This window comes from Onychomys torridus, chromosome 8 (genome assembly GCF_903995425.1).
Source record: "Onychomys torridus chromosome 8, mOncTor1.1, whole genome shotgun sequence".
NCBI lineage: Eukaryota > Metazoa > Chordata > Mammalia > Rodentia > Cricetidae > Onychomys > Onychomys torridus.
This window is the reverse complement of record NC_050450.1, coordinates 13,214,425-13,240,284: the sequence shown is the minus strand read 5'-3', so window position 1 is coordinate 13,240,284 and position 25,860 is coordinate 13,214,425. Positions and strand designations below refer to the sequence as shown.

Sequence of the window (25,860 nt, the reverse complement as noted above, 5' to 3'; positions counted from 1 at the left end):
TGTAAGTATATTCATTTCAAAATTTAAAAAGTTAAGATTTTTCTCCTGAAAACATAGTAAACCATTTAAAAGTGTCATGTGTCTAGATGAACAGGAGTAAACACTGTACTTCTACATAGGAGCTCATGGGTGAGCCTGATCTGCTGCAGAACATCATGGTTCTCACCTTCTGCAGTGGCCATGGAGATAGCTGTGCTTCCTAGCTCACCTATTGATTTTTTAAGGAACCAGGCTGCATCTGGATGGGCAGTTGAAGTTATAGCCTGCTAGAGCAGTCTGTCTGTTGTTGGCCATTGTACTTGAGTTGGATCACACATGTGGTGTCTACAGCTGCCCTGCCTACTCTGGCAGGGACAACGATGTCTCTGGTCTTAGCCACTTTGTGGCTACATAAGTTACTTCTCACTGCTGTGACTGAATGTTTGGCAAAAGGACCCCAAGGAAGGGAAGGTTTATTTTGGCGCGTAGTTTGAGGGGCATGGTCCATAGTGTTGGGGAAACCATGGCAACAGGAATGTGAGGCAGTTGTTCATATAGCATTTATCTTCAGGAAGCAGAGAGGTGAATTCTTTCTTCAGCTCGTTTTCTCCTTTTTATTCAGCCCGGGACTCCAGACCATGGAAAAGCACTGGGCACATCTAGGATGATCGCTCCTTCCTTGCAGGGTCCTCATTGTGTGTTCGCCTGGGGGAGTGCTTCTTCTTTTCTTTTGGTGCCCTGAGCTCACCCCACCCCTGCATATCCTTAAAGCTTTACTTCACTTCACTCTATGTTTAAATGTGCTGCCAGCACCAGATTGCCCCGAACTTCTCAGCCTCGCCTGATAAGGCTGAGCTGCTGTTGTCGCTCTAAGTCGATCAGCAAAGCAGGCCTGTGAGCAGGTTCTGGGGGGCTGCAGGACCTCTCAGTGTCTGGCTGCTGTGATCAGAGGGTCTGTAGGATGAGAGAGCCTCTGATGCGTTCTTATCAGGCTGAGCCTAATGTCAACCCTGTTAGAGAGCCTGCGTCCTATCTGCCTGTAGCTTTGTTCTGAACTGTTCAGTAACAGCTCAGTGGAGCAGAAAGAGCCCTGCGAATTGATATTATAAACCTGCATGCCTGTTTTATTCATTGTGGAACGAACAGAATATAACACAAGTATTTATTTCTAGTGGTTAGAGAATGACATTTCTTTCCCCTTTCCCCATTGTTACGGAATGCAGAAAACAACACAGGGCTCTGTGAACACAATTGCGTTGAAAAGTTATTGCCAACTGTTCCCTGTTTCCATTATCTTCCACTCTCCTAAGCAGTAGATGTGTGTGTGTGTGTGTGTGTGTGTTGAATATGTATGTGTGCGTAATATATATTACATTCGTTTGGATGGTCTTAATAAAGAGTCACGGGCCATGGGATGTAATCCAATTGCTGCCAGTTGGGGCTTCTATCTCTGGCTGTTCCCTTGACCCTTCTACTCCTCCCCATTTTCATTGAAAGTTAGGTTTTCTAGAAAAATTCATGAGCCTTCGTCATGTTTCATTCATCCTTTGCTCCTGGGCATTCCTCACTGAAGGTCAGGAGCTATGAAATTTCTCTTTTAGTGCCTTTGCTTTGATATGGCACAGGCTGGGCAATAGAGAAAATGAAGTGTGGAGAAAATGAAGTTACGGCAATGTCTTAAATGGGATGAGGGGCAGCTCAAGATGGTTCATAAATGAGGGGAGTGCAGCCTGTTGTCTGAGCTGGTATATCTCTCACAAAGAGATCAAGAGAAGGGCTGGACACATAAGTAGCTTCAAGTCATACCTACAGCTACGTTGCTGGTGCTAACTTCCATGATGATGGTGGTGGGGGTGCAGTAGGGTGGTAATAGTAGATTATGCCATATGAAAGTGTTAGCATTTGACAATTGTTAACATATATTATGATCACCTTCATATGACTTCTGTCAATAACTGTTCAAATGATAGCTAATCTTCACTGGGTGATAAATGTGGCCCAGCCCGAACCAAATGTATCTTCATCTATTATTAACCCCATAATTACAATGTGGACCCTGAGATGTCCAAGTGACTTACAGAATCCCCAAGCTTCCTAAGAAGTAAAACTCCATTCTATGCCCTCCACAAGAGAGTTAGTTGGTACCCTTTTCTCAACTGTTCACCCACTAAGTCCCAAGGTCATAGACACATTCCTTTGGCCATGTATACAGATCATACCCACACTTATACATTCTAAAATTAGTGTACAAAGGGAAACATTGGGATGTCAGGGAGGCTCAGTGGGTAGGCTGGACTACATGAGTTCAATCCTCAGGTTCCAGGTAGTAGCAGAAGAAATGAACAAATTCCCACAAGTTGTCTTCTGACCTCTACATATATATCACAACACACATGTCCCCCAAATAAATAAATGCAATAACCTTCTATAAAGGAGAAAATTATAAGCATGCATAAGCAAGTCACTAGATTCTAGATGTCCTACTAATTAATAGTTTTCATTCATGGTCTGTCAGAGGCTCCTCACAGCTTTACAGAGTTTCACAGTAAACATCAACATGCTGTGGGGCTTGCTTTAACCACACTTTCCTCAAACCGATTCTCTATTAGATAAATAGTTATAGAACAAAGCACATGCCCTGGTCTCTCCTGAGTTCTGGTACTTTCCTAACACTAATGTTTCCCCAAATGAACTACTGGCCCAACCCTGTTCTGTCTATGCCTGCAGCTGTTTATTATTGCGTTGCTGTGAATCACCTTTTGAAACATTTCTCTCCCAAAGAAATCCCACCATTATGGTGGCCTGCCCTCTTCCCATCCATCCTTATTATCAATGGGTTCCATACTTTCTCTCCCTGTTAAAACCCAAGTGGCTGAGGCCATGCTCATAGTTCTTGATTCAGAGGATCTTGCATGGGGTCTCTAAAATGTGTATTTCTTAAAGGAGTCCAAGTGATGCCAATTTATTTGCTTTGTTCCTGTGTAGAGCTAGACAGGTCTATTACTGAGTGGCTAGATTTCCTTTAGGCACATATCCTAGGGTCTATGGCCTCATGGTGAAGAGGCTCAGACTCACCTCTTCAGTTTCTGTGCAGAATAACTGGATCTTCCTTTGCCAATGTACACAGAGCCTGGATTGTCAGCACAGTAATAGTAATCCCAATTAGCACCTCCAGAAAAGTGTTTCACTGTGGAGCCTGAGGGACTCCAAGTCCCAGATGCTGCCTCCATGGATTCTCACTCATCTAGTCCAGGGGTAGGATGTGAGTATGCATACTTGGTAAGGAATCTAGATTAATCCAAATCAAGTAATAGACAGCCCATCATTACTTGTTTATTTAATAAGTATTTGTCATAGGTATTTATGAGTCATGTGGTGCTTCAGGATATGGTGGACAAAGTCCCCATTCCCATGGGGATGGTGACATGTGGAACATAGCACACATAAGTACATGTATGGGGTCATTACAGGGGATTCATTGAAGAAGCAATAATGAGGCAAGAAGATAGACATCGTTTTTCAGGGGTCTTAGAAAGAAGACACTAGAGGAAATAAAGGTAGAACAATGTAAACAAATCTTCAATGTCAACTTAACACAAATCTATGCTGTTGTTTTTAATGTTTTCTCAATCAAAAAACCTTGGTTTATCAGCCAGTACAGAAGATTGTGTTGAGGGTCTACATTATCCCAAGCATAATTCTCTAAAGCTATCAAATATTATTTCTAATCCTCATAACCATGTACTATCCTCATAAAATAAATTCCCGAAGAGATTAAATAGTAAATAGGAAATGTTGGCTTTTCCTACCATATCCTACAAACTCTGGTGTATGAAGACTTGGACTTTCTTTGTGTTTGAAGTCGTCAGTTGGCACTCATCCTGTTGTTATGATCTTCTTGAACACCTAGTTCTTTTGTTACCAGTTTCCGAGTTTGTACTATTGCTGTGCCCATTGCTTACAGATTGAGTTACACCTTCAACTCTACTGAGAATGGGGACTGGGTATCTGGGAGTCTAAGTTTTTAGATGACGCTAATATTCTGTCAGTGTTGGGTACCACCAACTATCAATGGTCCCAGATTAATAGATGTCTGGTTGTTGGACAGTTGGAGTCTGTTTGAGAATATGTATGCAGAGGGTCACTGTGGACAGTGCACTTGAAGTGCATTATCATCTGAGTGATGCAGCTCTCAGAAACAAGAGGTCAAAAACTTACAGAATGAACAGACAGAAATATTCTGTAGAATCAACACAGGCCATGGTGTCCACACTGAGTATGAATCCAGCTCTGCTATCTTCTAGTTGTGTGATTTGAGCTAATATACTGGAGTATTTATGAGAGCTAACATTGTTAAGAATAAAGTCTCTTCTCTTCATAGATACCATGCTCAATTAAAGGATGTGAGTTCAGTTTTAGACATAAGAGAGGGCCAGAATTTTTCATGTATCCAGCAATGACTGCTACATTCCCATGTTGGGAAAATATAAGAAATTAGTTGATAAAAAACAAAACAAAACACTAAAATCATCTCTCCAGGTAGTACGTGGTGGCACATGCCTTTAATCTCAGCATTGAGGAGGCAGAGACCATTAGATCTCTATGAGTTCAAAGGGCAGGCCTGTTCTACATAGTGAGTTCAAAGCCAGTCAGGGATCCATAGTAAAATCCTATCTCAAAAACAAAATAAAACAATCCCCTACCCCCCAAAAAGAACCCACTCCTCTGAAATGGAGGATAGAATTACCCTTCTTGTACATTGCTAGAAAAAAACTTTCTACATGGTGAATGCTTGTTCTGAGTCTTGGGCTGTCAGTGATTTCAGACAGAAAGAAAGGAAGTGAAACTTGCCTGCTTCCTGTGTTCTTTCCATGGTCTCCCCTCAAAGGAGCAGAATCCCCAGCCCTCCTTCTTCTCTCCTTGCCCTTTCTGCCTATTAAACCCCCAATCTGAAACAATTGCTCATGCTTTGTATTCCGTGGGGCTGTAATATTGCCCGGCTATGAGCTCCGTGCAGCAGTTTGTTAACTGAAATGGGAAGTGACAGGTTCAATAAAAGGAAATCTCTGTGCCGAGGAAGCAGATATTTTCCCCTCACTCTCCCTTTCTTTCTTTCTCAGCCGACTCTGTGCCCGGAATCTGCAGACTTAGCTTACAGACATGCTGAGGCTCCCTATTGATCCATGTCCAGTTAATTTGATCAGAATAGAGACTTTTATTCCCTGTTGTCCCTTGCCGTAGTGCTTAACTGATGGGATGGAGTGCCCCAGGATCACCTCCACCCCCTGCTAATTGTTAGGAAAGAACAGTGGACGGGGACTTAGATCCAGTCTGGGGTCTAGTGGGAGGCAATGGGTGACAATGTGGCTTTTGCACGGGTTCTGGAGAGTCAAACTCACATTCTCAGGCTTAAGTGGAAAGTGCTTTATGCAGGGAGCCATCTGCCAAGCCCTGTTTGGACACTTTTTGTGTCAAAGGACAAGTGATGCTATTGACAAAAACAACTAACAGGTATGGAGCCCCTGTGCAGTGCCCGCAAGTAGTCTAAGCACATAGTACTTACTATCCCATGTTATCCTACAATGATGCTTCAGAAGAGGAGCTATTCTTATCCATATTGGGACTTAAAAGATTTACTCCATGTCTTAAATGTAGAAATCTTCTCTTAGGACCTTCTGGTGTTTGAGCTCACTGAAAATTTATTCCGGTTGTAAGAAATAAAAAGAGATGGTCTCAAGGTACCATGAGCCAGTTGTTCTAGAGGGTAACGCCTTGTGTTAATATCCTGCAGCATCACAGTAAGGCAGACATCCTTAATGTAGTCCACCATCCTATGACTCCAGCTTTGGATGTACACATTAATGGCTACACTGACTACTTTGCAGTGTATTCTCTTTCTTGTGATAGCTGTCCACATGCTGAGTAATTCTACTCTCAGGATACCCCTTACTTCTCTCCCTCTAAAGACCACTACCCATCTCTCCTCCATCTCTACAGGTTGTTGCTTCCAGCATAGTACATGGAAAAGTTGCTATTTGTTCTCTGTCTCTACTGTCTTCCTTTATCTCTTTCTCCCCACCTCTACTTCCCCCTATCTTCCTCTCTTCCCTTACCCCTCTCTCTTCTTTTTCCTCCCTTCTTTCTTCCTCTCTTCCTCCCTCCCTCTCCTTCTATAGGTTGGTCCAGGGAAAGAGTTTAGTCTCTTTTTGGCTTCACCATGCCCTTTATTTAGTTGCTTCTCTACCCTACATAAACACCCCCACAACACACACACACACACACACATCCCTCAGATACTACCACTCATATTCTAAGTTGGTCCTGTGTCCTCTAATGAGAATTTCTCATGAGATAACCAACTTATATTTGGGTGCTGGAGGTCAGGGTACTTCTTATGAATGTCTCCTTATCTTTACCTCTCTCCCAGTCTTACTCGGTCCCTTAATCACACAGAACTTGAGGTAGAGAAGACAGGCTTTGATGAATGACCAATACAGTCATCACCCAGTATCTGGAGGGATTGGCTATAGGACCACCCCATAATGAAATCTAGACACACTCTAGGGCAGCATATAAAGTCTTCTCCATAGAACCTACACCCATCTATCTTTAGTTGTTCCCAATACAATATAAGTGATTCTTGTACAGGGAAGTTCAGGGAATAACAAAAAACAGGTCTATACATGTTGAGTACAAACACAATTTTTGTTTTCTTCCTATGGTTCATTGTTTGGGAAAAAAAATTTCACTTAAGTTGCCCAGGCTGTCCTTGAATTTATGATCCTCCTGCCTCAGACTATTGAGTAGCTAGGATTATAAACTTGCCGCATCAGACCTAGCTCAAATGAGTTACTTAAAAAAGCATATTTTTCAACTAGAAATTAATTAAATACATCTACATAGGGTCTGTGGAAACAGAGACACAACTGGCTTTCTAGTCCAGTGGTTCTACCACAATGCAGTTTGGAAAGTTACCATGGAAGAAGGTATTTCCCAGAGGGAAAGCAGGTCCTGTGTGTCAAGCAGGGTTGTTGGTTCTCTGCTGTAGGTTGGAGCTTCATATGCTAACTGCACAATGTGAGGCATCTTCTGAAATCTGTGACTTACAACTTTGACTTTTCTCCATGTCTCTCTGGGTGTAGTACACTTTTGTGTATTTCTCATTCAATGAGGAGATGAGATGTTAGGTAGCTGTCTAGCTCATGCCTTTCACCATTTCACTCATCTGAAGCTACTGAAGTCACTGCCTGTACCTGATCCACACTTGTTGGGTTCAAAAGGTGAGGGTAACAGTGGGCTGATATGCCATTTATTCTAGAGCCTTATTTAATCAGATTGAGTTTTGAATATGGAAGATATTTACCTTCTTCCTTTTCCAAAGTATAAGAAAAGATGGTTCTTGTGTTACTCACTGTATAGACCTACATGAAATACTGTCATTGTCATTGTCATTCTCTCTCTCTCTCTCTCTCAATCACACAACACACACACACACACACACACACACACACACACACCCCTCTGTCTCTGTCGTTCTCCTTCCCATTCTCCTCTTCTTTCCCTGTAAAGTCAGACACAGAATCCTCTCAAACCCCTTCACCATCTAAGCATTTCCTTTCTTTCACTTGCTTGTTTTGCTGTGTACATGTGTAGACGTGTGTGTGTGTGTGTGTGTGTGTGTGTGTGTGTGTGTAGTGTGTAGGCCATAGGTGAATTTCATTTGTCTTCCTCAGTTGCTTACTGTCTTTTTATTTGGGACAGGGTCTCTTACTGGATCACTCTAATTGAGCTAGACCAGCTGACCTGTAAGCCCTAGGGCTCTCCATGTCTCTACATCCCCAGTGCTGAGATTACAGCACACAGATCTTTACGTAGGTTTTGGGGGAATCAAACCCAAGTCCTCACACTGTGTGGCAAGTACTTTACCCACCAAAACATATCCACAATCCCTAGGCACTGTTTTTTAACTTTGGAATATGACTTGTCCCCATAACCTGATGCTTCTCTCCAGTCTTTTCCTCAAGAACTCTCTAGCTTAGCTACAAACACAGAATTGGGATATTTTATCGCAGGGATCTTGCTCCTGTCCATGTTCAGCCATCTGGATATAAGGGGACCCCTTATTCCTCAGTGTTGTAAGGTATGCCTGGCTAACTCGCTGAAGAACTTGGTGCACAAGGCAGCTCTGAATGGGGCCAACTCTGATGTCTCTTGTCAGGCGCTCCCTGCCTTTTGTTTTCCTGCACATTTGAATAATACGCCTGATTACCATGGCGAATGCTGCACCCCGTGCAAGCTTGGAATCCTTGCCTAATTAACCATGTCTAACAGGGCCTGCCACCCTGTCCCCTTCTCCTCCACCAGCATGGAAGGAAGTGAAGATTCTTTTATCTTTCTTCAAAATTGACTTGCTCTCCCGACCTTCCAGTGGCTTCTGCCTTATCTGTTTACCTCCTGTGCCTTTGTAAAGCTGTTAATTTTCAGTGGCACCTCCTATCTGGTAGTAATTAACACATTGAACATTGGAGAAATAGCTCTGCTTTATGCAAAATGCTAATGGAGGTACTTTTTCCTCCGCTAATTATACTACTGTATTTTACCGATCTACGTTGACCTAAAAGGATCTTTCTATTTCTTCCTTGTTTCCCTCCCATTTTGTTCTCTTCCTTTCTGTTATTTTTATTGGAAGAGCCAGTGTAGTTTGGGGACTATTTGGGCAGCAGAGTATGAGATCGTTACAGTCAGAGGCTGTCTTTTCAAGCCTCAAAAGTAACATGAGTACATTTGCTGTCGCTCTTCTCGTTCGGCATTGGACCATTCGTTGTTAGTTATGAGACTGGTCTGTTGGGATGTGTGCTCTCCCTGGAATCAAAATACTCTGTCTTGGTAATTACACAGATGGGGCCCACCACTCCTTCCTTCCACAGAGTGCTGAAATCCCAGCAGATTGTCACTAGCCCCTCAGCCTGTTAGATTTTAGGGCAGCGGAGCCCTTGCCTCCTCCAAGCAGATCCTAGATGTTATCTGTCACCTTCCTCTGCTTAGGCTCAGGATCTAAGCTGTAAGGAATACTGGTTCAAAGAGCTGGAGGTATGTGGAGGAGGTTGGTGGTCACAGCAGTAAAAACAGGAGCAAAAAGAACAGCTTCCATGCAGGACTCTGGCTGGAATAATGATGATAGAATCGTCCAAATCGATACATCTCTTGTCAGACGCACGTCTGATGTTTGAATCAACCAGGCCTTTCTGCAAGAGAATTTTTCTCAAGAATATTGAATTATTTATTATTTGTACCCCCTTCCTTTCTGATGATTTTTTTCCCTCTGACTTAGTAAAATTTGTTTTTCATGCTTCTGGTTTCAATGTTGTCTACTCTTTGATAAATAGCAGTAATTGGGCGTATAGCAGAAGTCGTGTACAAATGTGTGACTTCAATTACATCCACAGCATTTTTTTCTTATATTGATTTTTTTCTTATAAGATCTGGTCTTTCTCACCCATAGTGCTGAGTATTTTAAAGACTTATTCTTTGTCTGTGGGTGTCAGCATACCTTCTATGTATCTTTTTAAAGAATGTGAATCTTCTTTTGCTCCATGCTGTATTTGGCAGGGGCTGGGAATCAGTGAGCTATCCCTGACCAACCCTGCTAGACCCGCCTCACTTGGCTGCCACCCAGACTTGCTACTGTGTGATATTCCAGACTGGTTTTCTACATAAGGGAATGGCAAAGACAAAGAAGGTGATGCTGCTGAACTAGAAACTGGTGTGTACTGCAAGATGGGGGTTTCTGTGTTAAAAAGGGATATGAAAAATGAAATAAAAAAAGACACAGATGTGAGTATTCTTATCAAGATTTAGAAGATCTTTTTTGGATGCTCAGTGTTTCTCATTTTGAAGTACCTCTTGTCTAAGGCTCTTGCATCACAGGCACTTGTAACCTGTGTTTTCTGCTAGCCCAGTCATTGTTCCAGCAGAGCTGACTATCAGTACTCATGAGTCACAGGCACACAGCTCCCTAGTGTTAAGTCAGAGCTTGTGGACATGCTCATTATGGGTTGTGACATTTTCTGGCACAGCAAAGGATTATAAAGCAGGGATCTGATATTGGACAGTTTTGAAATAACTAATCAGAGTGACCTGAACTTACAAGCTAGAGACATAAGCAAGGCCAGCAAGCCTGTGAGTGTCCTAAGGTTTCCAACATTTCAGGCGCACCCAGAGTCCAGTCGCAGCTCCCACAGGGAGAGTCTTTCCCAATAAGCAGTTGTGCAAATAACACCTGGGCATTGTGGCTTTTGCAGCCCTGGGTTTCTGAACCACAGTATCCTGCTGTCGTCAGCAGTTTATTGAGGACTGAAATACCATGAGGATGTTGAATTATACTTTTAAGGACATGTAAATAGAGAGTTTTGATTTAAAAAAACAAAACAAAAACTGTTTTAAAGGGGAATTGAGGACTTCAAGGACATTTTCAGGTAAGCTATTTACACATACTATTTTATCCTACCCCCAGTTCCTAAAGCGGTACCTGTTGTACTTTGTTCAGAGACTGGAGCATAGCATCAAAACCATCCAAGTTTGATGAAGGAATCCAACTCCAAGTTATTATGCCGCAGGTGATAATGCTGGGATTTAAACAAACAAAGAGAAATCAAGTTGTTGTTTGCTTCAGCTGTGCCTCTGAACTATCCCCCCCCTCGTGTGTGTGTGTGTGTGTGTGTGTGTGTGTGTGTGTGTGTGTGTGTGTGATGTGTACATGTGCCACTTGGATAAAACGGCCTCTCCCCTCCCTAGTGGGCTGCCAGGCACAGCCTTCAGACATAGCCTTATTGTCTTAGATTTCTTTTCCTATCATGTAGGTGTCTATACCACGCCACCCATGCAGGAGAGCCAGTGAGCTGTGAAATATATTCATTGTTAGAGTACCCAGGAAATGGCGGCAGGCATTTGCAGGTAATAGCGTCAGACAGGCAAGGGAGACTGCCAACATTACCGGCATTATTTCGGTTGCCTTTTTCATTACAGGTTCGGGAAATAGGCAGCAATTCGATTATGGCATGATTTGGGGTGGAATTGCTTGCACCCCTGACCCCGTCACTGGGGGATCCAGTGAGAAGTCAGCTCAAATAAAGTTTATAGTGCATTAACTGGACAGAGCACAGCCTCACCCCATAGAGCACGATTTCTCATCTTCCAGTGGTTTGTAACTGCAGAGCAGATCTATCTGTACCTTAAGGCACAGGGAGGATTGGCTGAGATGTATAGGAGTGAGCAGAGGCAACCAATGGCATGCAAACCCCTCCTCTTCCATGTGCAGCTCTGGGCGCCTCTGCAGCTCTCTGAGGCAGTGTGATTAATAACACAGAGGCATCCTGCTTGTTGGATTATTAATTTCCCATCCCCTTTGCCTTATTTTTTTTCTTGGTACATATTCCTGATGCTTTTTTTCTGCCCGTTTGCTTTCTGCCCTTTGCAAAGCCTGGCCATCCCTCCTTTTCCCTCCTGTGGCCCACCCTCTTGCCCATGGAGCTAATCTCCAGCACCTGACCCTGACACCGCTACTCAACCTGTGCCTGCTTGCTTCACACTTGGGGTGAGTGCATTGCCTCCCACTGGGGACTGTGGTTCTAGGAAAGAGAGAGAGAGAGAGAGAGAGAGAGAGAGAGAGAGAGAGACAGACAGATTTGTACTGTGCTATATTTGATCTTGGCCTTTTGTTAGGGGTGCCCTACAAGGCTAGTTAGTGAACAACTGTCCCAATCTCAATCCAGCTGCCACACACAGAAATCTGATGTCTCTTTTTAAACTAATCACAGCTCCTCTCACCAGTTCTGCACACCAAGAGTGCACATTGCAAAAGACAGAAAGAGGAAATAAAGAGAAACCATGGCAGGTCCGGTCTGTGCATAGCTGTTGTTACTCAGAGATACTTGAGGTGATTGAGTTTCATCTGACAGTGAGTTTGAGGAATGAAGTAATAAGAGTTTGGGAGGCTGCTATAGGTTCTTGAGAGATGCACAATACTTCGTGTCGAAATCCATCACGAGCTTGAGTTGCCTGTTTTACATTTGTGCTTGAGATACAGGAGGAGTGCTTGATCCTGACATGGGGAGAGTTGGATATACCATGTGGTTCAGCTTGCTGTGTTGAAGTGGTGTCTGTTAAGGGGGGCTTTGGGGGAGTCTCTATTTTGATTTGCTGACCTGCTCATGTGTCAGGTTGGTAGAACAGGAGGGGAGGAGCAGACAAGATCACTTCCTTCTCACACTCCACAGGGCCCTAAGTGGCTCCAGCTCTCTCCTCTGTTTTACCAAAGGCTTCTTGTCTTCTCATTCAATGCTTCCACTTCTTGGAAATCAGAATAATTAACAGAAGATGGGGGATGGGGACCAAACTAGTTTTCACAATCTGCTTTGACCTGCACAGAGCACACTTCTCAAGTAAAACTGTTTTTGTTGTTGTTGTTGTTGTTGTTGTTTGCCTCCAGAAATCCATTTTTTGGAAGATTGCCTTAAAACAGCAAAATTCCAAATGTCTGAAGGTAGAAGAATTTGACACAGCTCTTCTCTCCATTTACACAACCAGGGCAAGGCAGGAAGTCATCTACCAAGTTAACTATCTCTCTGATTTATTTTGAGTGTGTGTATGTATGCTCACACGGTGTAAAATGTTTGAAGATTCTTCAGTGAATTTTCAGGAATAAGAATACTTCTATGATACCAGGATTCTTCTGGCATTTTTCCCATTTTAAAAAAAAAGCACAAATAGATCAGCCATGAGTTTCACTTGTGTAATTTAGGTTTAACTGTGTCTTAAGGAATGTGATAAGTGGTGTTGTTCTGTTTATGTAACACCCATTCATGAGGTGTGCACACACAGAAATTGTCTGTTCATTTCCTCTGTCTATATCTTCCAGCAGAATAAAAGACTCACGTGAAGGGGGAAAACATACTATCTTTGCCTGGTCAGAGCTTTGATGTTGTCCTAACACAAACAAACAAGGAGCCTGTTCGAGTTACCAGAGGCCCCACTTGGGATCCCCAGTTAATTTTTCTTCAGGTTCTAGTTCTTCCCTTGGGAATAACAGGGGTGATTATTGTTTTAACTGGATGGCCCACTAAGAGGTAACATTTAAAAAGGGGAAGTTGAAAACTGACCCTCAAATGTAGATAGACAGGATGCTTAGAAGTTTGGGCATAAAGAGTAAATGTTCTTGAGGTATCAGCACAGTACAATACACTCTTCTAGAGCTTTTATTTTAAAACAAGAGAAACTTTACTATAACTGTAGTAAGGGTTAACTTCTATTAGTGCTATTAAGGGGAAAGGCATATATCTATATCTATATACATATATACACACATACACTGTTGAGAAAAAAATCTTATTTGGACAGTTAGAGAAAAGTATGACGTTTATGTTTTGAAGAACATTTTTAAATATTCATTTTATTATATTTTTATGTTTCTGTGTGCCTATGTGTGTTGGGGGCTGGGGGAAGGACACATTTGCCACAATGCCTGTGAGGTAGCCAAAGGTCAACTTGTGGGAGTTCTCTTCTTCTCCTATGTGGGTCCCAGAGATCAACTCAGGTCATTAAGCCTGGCAGCAGCAGCATTACCCCTGAGCCATCTCACCAGCTCAAATGACCACTTTTATTTTGTGTGTGTGTGTATATATATATGGCCTGCTAAGATTCCACTCTCGCCTATTGCTTTGTTTTTGCACTGTGGGTTGATGACGTAAGCCTGAAGAGAGAGATGGTACTCCAAGTGCCTTTGCTGCGGCTCTTTCTAACCCTTCAAGGGAGAAGGCATAGATGTGCTGAGGGACAGTCCAGCTCACTCTTACGACTGTGAGAGCCCTGCTCCTCTTCCCTTTTCCTTCCCTCTCCCAGCCCTTCTTCCCCTGATTATACGAAGGAAATCTGCTCAAAATCTATTTTGTACTTGAGAAGGATCAAGGCGGAGGGGACTTCTCTCAAGGACCTGAGATGACATCTGTAACAGAGTGTGTCACATCTGGGCTTTAAATACCATCTTATCCCTGAACTCTTCCTTTGTTTCAAAGTTGCCTAATGTTTCTTTGTGATAACCAGGGCTCCCCTTCATCCTATTAGCACACTTTTCCAGATCAGCATCTGAGAATAGTCAAGTCGGTAGCGGCCTGGCCAGGGACTTTTGGAACACAGCCTGGGCAGGTCTATATATTTTGAGAATACCCTTCCTCCACTTTAAAGCAGTCTCTCTGGAACTGAGGCAAGCTGTTCCTCCTAGCCCAGACATTGTTGTGTAATTGTTCTTAAAGTATGTCCTTGTTTTGTTTCTATTTTACACATACCTTCTACAGGCAGACAGAAGAAATCAGTGCATTCCTTCTCCCCTGAAAGCTTCCTCCCAGGTTCTCCTGTGTTTGTAGAGATAGGATCAATTGTTTATGCACAGTGATGTTCAACTGTTTATGGAGTGTCTGGGCCTCAGATGTTGGGAGAGAGACCCATGGAGGTAACATCCTATTAATAGCCAGGAGGGGAATAATCATTTTAATATGCTCAAGCAAAACCAGCCTGCTGCCGTCTGTCTACCCTGCCTGGTCTGAGTCCATACTTCGTAAAAGCAAGCACAGCCACAAAGACCTCTTGCAGAAGTGATTACAGAGATGTGATTACCACAAATTGAGTCTTTTCTCTGCTTGACAGTGATCCAGGCATTGTCCCCCCCACTTAATCCTCTCTAGCAATTTGCCTACAGTCCCTGCTAACAAGAGATGATTGGAGAGGAGTTGTGAGTCCCCACTTAACATCAGCTCCAGGGCATGGTGTGCACCTCACCCTAGTCTGGCCTGTCTAACCATTAACAGGCCACCTCACTGGCTCCTTTAGCTAATGAGAGTGTTCAAACACCAGCTTGAGTTTTAAGTGGTTATCTGGTTCCCTGTGCAGTAGAACACATAAAACAAAGAGAAAGAGGGCTTGATCTTTAAATCAGTCAGATAGGTCCCAACAAAATGAGACATACTCTATCCTTGGGACCCCCACTTGGTGGTTTGGCTAATATTTTCTGGTTTCCTCCTACAAAGACCCAAGAATAGTGACTGGACCACAACTCAGAAGTCTGAGCCAAACAGCCTCTGGAGTTGTAACACGGAAGTCCTATGATTGAAAGCAGGCTAAGTGAGGAACAGCACAGGAAATCTCAGACTTAATGTTGGCTAGCACAGAACCTCGGAAGTTCAAACTCAGAAGGGCTAAGGTGGAACCACAGAGTTTGCACTCCAACAAACTCTCAGGCATTGCTGATGCTGCTCTTCAGAGGGCCCAGGAGAAGCACAGATGGACATGGACATATAGGGGCTTTGCAGTGCGGGATGCTCGACACTTGAACTGAGCTATAGGCCTTTACTAGTCTGTCCATAGAGCCTGTTTGATACCTCCTTCCCCTTGCTCAAGCAAATGTAACTGTCTGTGTTCTCAAAATGTCCTTGTTTCTCCCTCACTCACCTGAAATGTTCTCATCTTTTAAGTTTTAGCTTAAGTATAGCCTTTTCTGAGAGAACCAAAGTCCGAATACCTATAGTTCCTTGTAGATTCTTAGCTGATAGCCCCACCAAGCTGCTCCTATGTCTTTGGCTTATCATCATTGACCCCCTTCATTGGTTTTATTGCTCTAAGGCAGACATTGCCACGCACTTGTGTTATCCCAACACTTGGCAGGCAGAGAAGACAGCTGTGCAGTGTCAGGTCAGTCTGGGTTACATAGAGATGCCTTGTCTCCAAACAAAATAGACACAACACAGCAAAATCAAAGATGCAAGCCATTCCTCCAGCACCTCCTGTTGATTGTACCTAGCACACAGTCACACTACACAAGCGCTTCTTAAGCAAGCCATTATTAAGTCTTTCTGAGGCCAGTGTGAGTTATGAGAATAGGTATCTAGTGGTAAAGATCAGATGTTGGAATCAGAAAACCCCCAGTATCTGAGTGTTTGAACAACTGTATATGAGAGTTTTATTTGTTTTGTTTTTGCCTGGAGGGTGCTTCATTTCCTTCCTGTGAAACTCAGTCCTGCCCATCTTTATAATGTGCCTTTGTAAACTGGCCTGCATCAGTAGCAACAGTGGCAGCCTTGCACTGTTTCATTCCTTCACATGAAAGTAAGGAAAAGCACAGCCTGAGACCTGCTCCTTTGCAAACATTCAGTGCATCAGAGGTTTGCATTATTTTATTTCGTGTGTCCTGGGATATTCACTCTCATGTAAAGATGATTGCAAGTGGAGAAGAGACCCCCTCAGGAACATCAGAGATACAGGAGGAGGAGCTACTTTGTCTGGATCTCACTAAAATAATCAAATGAGCATTTTCTTGGGCATTCGAGTCACAGGAAAGAAGGGGCTTGGTACCAGACAGAGGCAAAGCCATGCCTCTCATCCTGGCCACCCCAGCATCGTGTTTGCCATTTTACAGCCTTTTTTTGTGGGAACATTATGGGTTTTCAGTCCTTCTCTTGGGGCTTCATACCCTTCCTTTTTTCACCCTGTTCTCTGTAAGCCATTGATTCCTAGAAGCTTTTTCTTGCCCTCCCTTCAAAGGCAGCTCCTGTCCAGCAAGCAGCCTTTCTTAGCTGTAGCTGGAACCTAGACTTTTCCTTTATAAAGTCATCATGCATGCACTCTATGTTTTTGTCTGCTATTGTACCAGAAGTTCTGTGCATCCACAGGACTACCTGTTTTTCTTCTATTGTGCTCTCACAACCCTGGTCAGTGCAATATGCACTAGGTAAACAGGAAGTCATTGTGGATGGGCAGATGATGCAAGGGTTGGCCAAAGCTGTCATGTAAACACAGGATACAACAAAGGTAGGAGGATATTGTGTTTCCCTGGGGAAAGTAGAGTCTTCACTGTTAGATAAAGCACAGTAATAGAATACAAGAATATGCATTCCACATTTTACTTTGTAGTGGTGTTGGTTCATTGTGTGTTCTGAGATAGCCTTTCTATGTAGTTCACACTAGCCTCAAACTCATGTTCCTCTTATTTCTGGATTATAGATGTTGGAAACCATGCTTACCTCCTAGACCTTACTCTCAGGTCACTAATTAACTTCATCCTTCCATTCCTTCCCTCCCTCTTCTGGCCTTCTTTCTTTCCTTCCCTTGTCCCTCCCCTCCTTCCTTCCCTCCCTCCCCCACTTCAGAAACTACTGTGCTGTATACTGTGTATTGACACCCTTTGGCAAACTGGTGAGTTCATCAGTAAACACAATGTATGAGAAAGCCCTGCCTTTGTGGAATTTATATTACAGCATTACATCCACCTACTAACTTTCTGTCTATTATTCTTGAGTGTTTCTTGGCCAAGGGCCATCTATTATGACAGTTTGTCTCAACATATAATTCAGTTCTTCAGAGTCTATGCTCAAAAGAAATTGACTGACGGACTAATTTCTCCAATATTTGTTTATGAGTTTTCCACTAATACTAACTATAGAGCTGATGACTCCAGCACACTCGATTATTTGAGTATTTCTTAATTAATAATAATCCTCAGAGGGAGTTTAGCTATCCTAGCTTCATGTCTTTTCACACAATCATTCTAAGTCTGGGAAAGAGTTGATTGGTTTTAGTTATCCATCCCCAAAGGCCAGGCTGCCACAGTTCACTGAAGGGAATATTTTGAACAACTTCCTTCTGAATTAAAAAGATACAGAGCCATTTGATACCATTTAATCTCATTAAAAATTGAGAATGTGGTGATGGATGGAATATTAGATTTCAAGTTCTATGACCAAGCTCCACTTTTGAACCCCAAGTTAGCCCAATGGATGGATGGATGTTCAGATGTCAGTCAATTGACCTTTTCTAGTCTTGACTTCCTGGTTTGTGTGCAGCAAGCTGGGGTATCCTGAGCATTATGGGGGGGGGGGTTATGCCTGGGACAGAACCAGCACACTACCTAAGAATCCCAGTTAGCTCAGTGTTTGGACTCAGATATATAACCACGTAAACTTGAATAGAAAGAACAAACTTTGTTTTCTGACCCAGCAGGGGTCTCTGTAGATGAAATTCTAAATAGTCTTAGTAAGTAAGAAATACAGAGCCAATTACAGAGGGAATAGCTAAAGAGATCAGAGCAATAGCCACGACTAGCTTTAGCTTACCACCCTCAGTAGCTTCACCAGAGAGAGAGAGCATCTTTCTGTATGAGTTGTCTTTTTATTACCTTTCTGTTCTGCCTTCTCCTTGGCTCTAAACCCAACCACATGACTTCTTTGTCACTGCCTGTCTGTACAGACCTCCAGGTCTCTATGGTTGGTACTAGAATTAAAGGCTTGTGTCACAATGTTTGGCTGTGTCCTTGACCACACAGAGACTCTGCCTGCCATGTGATCGGAATAAGGGCATGTACTACCACTGCCTGACTTTGTTTATGGCTATTTGACATCTGATCTCCAGGAAACTTTATTTATTAACATACAGATAAAATCACATTTCAGCAAATAAAATATCACCATAGGTCTCAGCCTCCCCCACCTCATAGAATGACAGCTGAGAAAAGCCCAAGAACTCCTGCCTCTCATGGGTAGAGGCTAATTGTCTACACTCTGCTGATGTTCCATGAGTGTCTCATTGTACCCCCTCTCTCTATTCTAACATGGCCTAGTTTGCAGGATTAGCATACAGATAACATAAGGATATCCTTATCAAAGGCTTCCTCCCTTCATTATCATTGGATAGACTGTGGCCCATGGAGACCCTCTCTGCTCTTACTTTCTATACCCAGAAGTGGACACCCTGGTGGGAACCCCCCAGCATATGCTGCTCCTACAGAACACCCCCCCAGGTCTGTAGGGATGCACAGTAACAACCCAGACCACAAGTCTGTCCTAGGAACTCTACCTGGAGCAGGCATGCTGCCCTCAGGAAATTCATTTTCTTATTTTAAACAGGGCAGGGGAATACTGTGGCTCACAAGATGCGATAGACTCCTGGAAGTGGGGTGAAATTAACTTCTGGAGAAAAAAAGATAATTTGCTACCCAGCTCATCAAGCTGATCACGAGCATCTAGGATCCTATCCCCAGAGGAGAATGCTTTTGTGGGTTCAGCTAACATATCCAGAGACCCAACTGAGACTATTTGGGGAGGGTGCTTCTTAAAGTTATAAGCTTCCCTATCTTGGGCTAAGTTTTTAGAAGGTTTTGCTGTGAAGGACCAAATGTAACTTCTGTGGACTTTGAATGATCTGTCAGTGTTAACAGCTCTAATTTACTGGTTGAAAGTGACAGCTACCAGATACACACATAAGTCAATGATGGTAATGGTATTCCGGTAAAATTTACTCACAGCCGGGTGGTGGTGGTACACGCTTGTAATCCCAGTACTTGGGAGGCAGAGGCAGGTGGATCTCTGTGAGTTCGAGGCCAGCCTGGGCTACAGAGTTAGTCCAGGACAGGCTCCAAAGCTACAGAGAAACCCTGTCTCAAAAAAAAACAAAAAAAAAAAAAAACACAAACAAAAAAATTACTCACATAAACAAGGAGTGAGCTGACCTGATCCATAGACCATAGTTTGAGATCCATAACTAGTCCACGTGGACTGAGCACATGACATAATAAGTGAGTCTCGGATCTGGTGGTAGACAGGATTGTTAGATGATGACTAATGAATGAAGAAGTTGGTGGAATTGGGGTAGGGTATTGACAAGTGTTGAGAATTAACAACTGATGTGATTAGAAGCTGCTCTTGGAGAGGTCAGGACTAAATGATCATCAAGATACTTGAGGAGTCACACTGGTGAAAGGGAAGGAAGAGGCGAAATGCTCTTACCATGGTGTAGTGCCACACAAGGTAACAAAGGCACACTGAGATCAACCCGGGGATACAGTTGGGGCAGAGTCAGCCTATCTCACTGGACTGCATTCAGAAAGGCCCTGGGAGCTTAGATTCATACAACATTTCCAAAGATAGTATTTCAGGTCCCAGTCTGCTCTGCATCCCATCCTGTTGTTCACATCTTCCGCCAGTAAAGGGCATTCCTCTTGTGTAATGAACCAGCAGTGTTACACTGTTGTTAGCTAATGTAGCCACATTGTATCAAACATTGTTACCTTTTTACCTCTCCCCCCGCCCCCTTTGTTCTGGTGTCCTATCTAGGATCTCATATTGATTTTCATGTTTTGTCAACACGGTTCTCTCTGGCCTACTACTGTCCTCCGGATTTCACTTGGATGTGATGGCTTGTGGTTTTGAGGAAAACCAACTGGGGTTTTGTAGGGCAACTCTTCATGGGATGTCCACCAGGTGCTAAGACTGGGCTTGTGTTGCTTGGATAAGACCACAGTGGTGAAGGGAGTGGTAAATATTTTTAGAGTAACTTACCAACTATGATGCTCGCCCTGATCATTGCCTGGGATGTGGGCTGTTTCTTCCCAGACAGATTGAATCTGTGTGTTGCATTCCTTGCTGTCTCCATTGAAAGGAAGTGCCTATGAGAAGTCTTTGCTTAAGGTATGAGCAGGCATGCCTGATTTTCTTGAGACACCATCTATATTCCTGGGAATGGAAGAAAGAGGCTTAACCAGTGACAGGACATTTTCTGTTCCAACAGGTACTCCAGGGGTGTATAATCCTGGGAGGATGACAGGACTTGACCTCTGACTCCTGGTCTAGGATCTCCAGTCTTAGTGAGATCTGCCAACCCTCCCGCCTCCCCCAGATCATTTCATTTCTTTTCTGTATCTTCTTGGTACATTTTAGACTATCATGGTGCCAAAGGGAAACTCCAGAAGCCCCAGATGCCAGCACCCACTAATACACTACAAGACCACTTCATCTGCTTTGTGCTGCCAACTTGATAACTGTGAAGCAAGCACACTGCCCCTAGGGGTGCTACGATTTGATGTTCTTCTCCTTCCCTTTTCTGATTATCACGTGGGTATCCTTCTTCCTCAGACATGTAGCTTCCCACTTATGGGCTAGATTAGAACTCCTGTATATCAAACTCAGGATGAGTGAGTGTCCCTTCCCAAGCCTGGTGATTTCTAGGTTTTCTGGTGTCAGAGTATGGGAAGGATGTTACCAGAGACAAAAGGACACTGCCGGCATGTTATTAATGTTAAAAACTGTTGACATTCCATGCAGTATGTTTTTCTAATTAGAGCTGAGCCGTGGAGTACTATTCTCATAATCAACATGGGAATGGAAAACTCAGCAAAATTTCATGTATTTGCAATGAAACTGCTCCCCGGCAACATAAAAATGGCTTTTATAACATAAAGGCTGTAATTAGAATAAGTCAAATCAGTTGGAAACGATTAAGGCCAGAGTCGGCAAAGCTGCCTTCTAAATATTTGTCTGGAGATTAGCCTACTCCTGCAGCCTGAAGAAGCATCTCTGATTTACTCATATGGCTCAACATGGCAAAGATAATCTTGCAGCAGGCAAATGAACCCAGATTTAGATGTGCATGCTGGTCTTTGCCTTAACTTGACAGGAGGCAGCCCATTGGAAGGGAAGTCAGGGAAAAAAAAAATGAATATAGGGTCACATTAGACAAATTGCTTTTTATAAAAAGGCACATACCACGATCATCAATTTAAATTCTTTTCAAATGTGCTGGGTCTTTGAAGCTTTTAGGATGCACTTTAAAAGTCCACGTGGAATAATTTCCCCGCATGTCAATGCGACAGTTGATGTGTGTCTCATTGTATTTAAAATTATAGTCTTGAGATGAGACTTGGTGCTTGCTGCTTGTCTGACATCAGCTATTAAAATACAAGTAAATCTTGGCAGGTGAAAATTTAAAGAAGAAAAGATTACATAAGAAAATTCAGAATTGTTAATATTAATTTGCTAAACAAGGGGACATTGAGTATGGAGAGTTCTCTATCCCTTCCAATAAGATGCTGAGATGGGGACTTGCCCCTTATTCTTGCTGGAGGGTGAGAAAAGTGGTTACAATTGGGATAGACACAACAGTATGAAAGAGTTACTAAGGATTTCAGCGCATGGTCTTATGAGGCCAGGTGACCAGGAGGAGGAGCAGGCTCCTTTTCCTGCATCCTCAGAAGCACCAGATTACCACTGTGCTGGGCTAGAAGGAGAAGGAAATGAAGGGGAGAATAAGGAAAATCGAAGCTCTTGAGATTGGGCAGGAACATGCATGACTTCTTGCTTTACTTTAGGAGAGTGGTGTAATCCACCCTGACAGGTTCCCCACTCATTTGTAAACCCTTCCAATTCCCAAACTTGTATGCATGTCTGCACTTAGCCATTGAAAATATAATCAGCCTAATGCATTCTCTTACTGAATTTTAAACCAGCCCATTAAAACTCCTTTAACGTGCTAAAGTCAGCTTCAGAGAGGGTTTCCATTTCATCTTTATTGAGCTGACGCTGTGGTTGCTCTCCCCTTGCACCACAGTGAGCTCCTGTCAATAATTCAATAGTGTAGCCTTGACGGGCCCATGCCTAGCCTAGGCTTTCAACCCAGCCAAGCAGCTTGTCAAAGCCTGATGCTCTGTCAATGACCGACTGATCTATACTGCATGAACCCCCTCCCTCAGCTCTTGATGTGTCCCTGGGAATAAAAAGAAAGCCATTTCAGAAGTGAACCCAGTGAGAGGCACCTGTTTGTAGAGAATCTTTAATGAGAGCAGGTCACACTATTGCTGGCTGGTGTTCAACACAAGTCCCCATATTGTGTTTGGTTGAGCCAGTATGAGGTCTCTGTGTTCACATAGGATGCACTTAGGAGCTCTTTCATGGCACTGGGGAAGGGATGTCCTTGACATCCCAGGGAACTCTTTTACACAGGTCATTGTGTCACATCTGCTTCACAGTTACAGGAGCTCATGAACTCACAGATCTGGGTGAAGGACAACATACTAGTAATCAAGTATTGCTATCACACCTTGGCTGAGCTGCATCCTGCATCCTCAGTGCCTATGATTCCAGACTCAACTCCCTCTTCATTTCTTTATAGAATGTTATGAATCTATATTGGCTCTAGAAGGCTAAGAAAAGTAGATTAAAAATAAAAACAAAACCACAACTTCTCCTATTTTTTATACAGAGGAATTTATATCTGCCAACTATAAAAAGAACAAATCATCTGCATTTTTTATTTTTGTATATTTTTTATTATTTGAAAATTGCAAGCATGCATACAATATCTCTTGATCATATTTACCCTCTACATTCTTCCCCTTCATCTTTCTATGCCCCACAACACATCTCCTTTCCCACTAAATGTCCTAGGAATGGGTTTTGTTAACTCATAATTATCCACTTAGCTTAAGCAGTCTCTAATCCTTACACGTCATTCCAACTGAAGATGTACAGATAACTCCTCTAATAAGAAGAAAATGAGAAGAATGTGTCCTCCATGTTTAAATGCTAGATTTTCTGAGTCCTTGTGATGGCCATTTTTCCCAAAGACACTATTTTTTTTCTGGAATAGATAACAAGTTTTCAAGGTGTGCTATATACCAGGGCTGTCTCCTTCTGTGCTGACATCTGCATTGCTGATGGATGTGACTTGTCCTTATGCATACTTTTCCCTGAGCATCCACCTTCAAATCTGTGCCATTCTCTATCACCATCCTAGGGCAGGAGAGGTGGCTGAGACATAGATGTGGAGGAATTCAGCACTGTGTTCAAAGTGAAAGGAAAGCTGTAGCACTGGGAGAGGCTGGCATGCCAGTCTCTGGTATCATCTACCCACAGACCCTTCAAGTCCTAAGAAAGTGAATGAACAAGCAGTGTTTGATTACCTCTCCAGTGAACAGCAGAGGACTGCATTGTCCTTGCTATGGCATACCTTGGTAGAGGAAATGCACACCCTAAATTAATGCTGGGGAATGTGCTGAACTAATACTGTAAGAATGGGAGACTGTTCCTGTCTGGGCCACCTCGTTAATGTAGAGTAAGGGTGTCCTACCAAGGTGCACTGGTTGAATGCAGTGTCCTTGGCTGTGGGGAGAAGTGATGCAGACCTTTAGATGCAGAACTTAGCAATGAAATAGGTCATTGGGAGTAGGATCTTGGGAATATCTTATCTCTGCTCATTTCTTCCCTTTTTTCTGCTTCCTGGCTACAAGTATGTGTGCTGCTATCCACTGCCAAACCCTCTTACTTATCACTGACTGATACATTTAACACCATGAACCCAACCCAGCCTTACATTACGTTGTTCCTGTCGGGTATTTTAAACACAACTGTGCAAAAGTTATTAATATACCCATGTTTGTTTTCAATTTTGGGTGATCCTAGCTAAAGTTGATGGAAGGACAGAGAGCGAGATCCAGTCAGTAAATGGCTCTCTCTAATGGGCTGTCTAATCAGGATTATAGAAAACAGAACTCACAGAGCCTGTTGTAGTTTCCTGGCTTTGGACTTGTGTGGCTATATAATCCACTCATTCATTTGTTTTTGAGCTTTATACTTTCTGCCCAAAGCTCAGGTAAACACCCCACAATACTAAGAGATAGGAGGGTCTCTGTTTAGATCTGGGAAGGATGAAGGGAGGAATATTCATGAACCTTGGGGCTTTGTCTCCACACTGCCATCCCTTATTCTTTATCTCCTCTATATAGCAACCTCCAAGGGGTTAGAGCAGTGTCCCAGGAAACAATGGATGCCAACTTCAGGTCAATCCTACCTGTGTCCTCTTACAAAGAGAATGAGAAATACTGTATTATGTTACATATCCCACAAGATTTGGCTTAGACCTGACCTTCCTTTTTATTGTCTGCATAAGAAGCCTCTCTCTCTCTCTCTCTCCACCTCCTTCCCTCCCTCCCCCCTCCCCAGTTCCATTAGGGAGTTTGTGTTGCTGTGTGCACATGACTTGGAAGCCCCACCTCTGGAAGCTCTGTTAGGATAATAATCTGTGCTTTAAGAACAATTGGCATCAAGGGCTTTGCTCATGCTGGGGTTCTTAGCATATTAGTTCTGTTTGTGATGGGTAAAGTGCTTTTGGAAATGATAAGACTTATCTAATAAAATTTATTTTTAAACTATTAGTCACAGCCTTTTTCTCCAAGAGATCATGTCACCTGCCCCCCCCCCCACTACACAAGGGTGAAAAAGGGAACTCTTGGGGTTTTCCAGTTTATTAGTATGTGAGGACTGCTATCTAAATATCTCCTGGTTTAGTGTCAGTTTCACATCAGTTATAACAAATCTGAATTTCCACTTTTACCCCATTGCTTTGATGTACTTTTCATTGTTAGTAGTAGATGTTTAGAAAATGATGAATTTGAGGTAGGTACAATGGTGTGGTTCTAAACTCCCACCACTTGGGAGTCTGAGTCAGCATGATGAAGAGTTGGACCAGCCTAGGCTACACAAGACATAGTGAGTTCCATGTCACCAACCTGGACTGCAGAGCAAAACTGTCTAAAGTTAAAACAAAACAAAGCCAAACCAAACTAAAAAGCATTTCTGACTTCTTGTGAAAAATGAAGATCTAGTGTATGGGGGTCTTCTTGAGAGGTGGCTCAGTTGGTAAAGTCATATCATGCCAGCATGAGTTTGACCCCTAGTACCCACGTGAAATAGTCAGGTGTGTTGGCAGGCACTGGAGAGGCAAAAGTAGGAGTATTCCTAAGGCTCCCTGATCAGGCAGCCTGGCTGAATCAGCTAGCCCCAGGTCCCAGTGAGAGAACCTGCCTCAAAGGTTCAAGGTGGAAAGTGGCTGAGAAATAATACCTAAGGTTGACCTATGGCCTCCATGTGTACAGGCACACACATGCATTTTTACCTCCATAATCATGAACACATATGCCTGCACACACAAGATTATGTTTTTAAAAATCACTGACTTACTGGGTAAGTTGTCATCTTCAAGCTCGTATGCCAGCACTATAACATCTACATGTAA

At 43.1% G+C, this 25,860-nt stretch overlaps 1 protein-coding gene across 14 annotated transcripts in view; it reads left to right on the top strand.

The window, feature by feature from the left end:
* Rbfox1 (RNA binding fox-1 homolog 1) overlaps positions 1–25,860 on the top strand; it is a 1,681,994-nt gene that overhangs the window by 1,415,749 nt on the left and 240,385 nt on the right. Inside the window, exon 1 of one of the 14 annotated variants that reach the window (XM_036197543.1) lies at positions 11,365–11,572. The exons of the other annotated variants lie outside the window; for them this stretch is intronic. The gene's annotated coding sequence lies outside the window, so the exon portion shown is untranslated. Of the gene's footprint in view, positions 1–11,364; positions 11,573–25,860 lie in introns of those variants that run through there. 14 annotated transcript variants of the gene reach the window in all.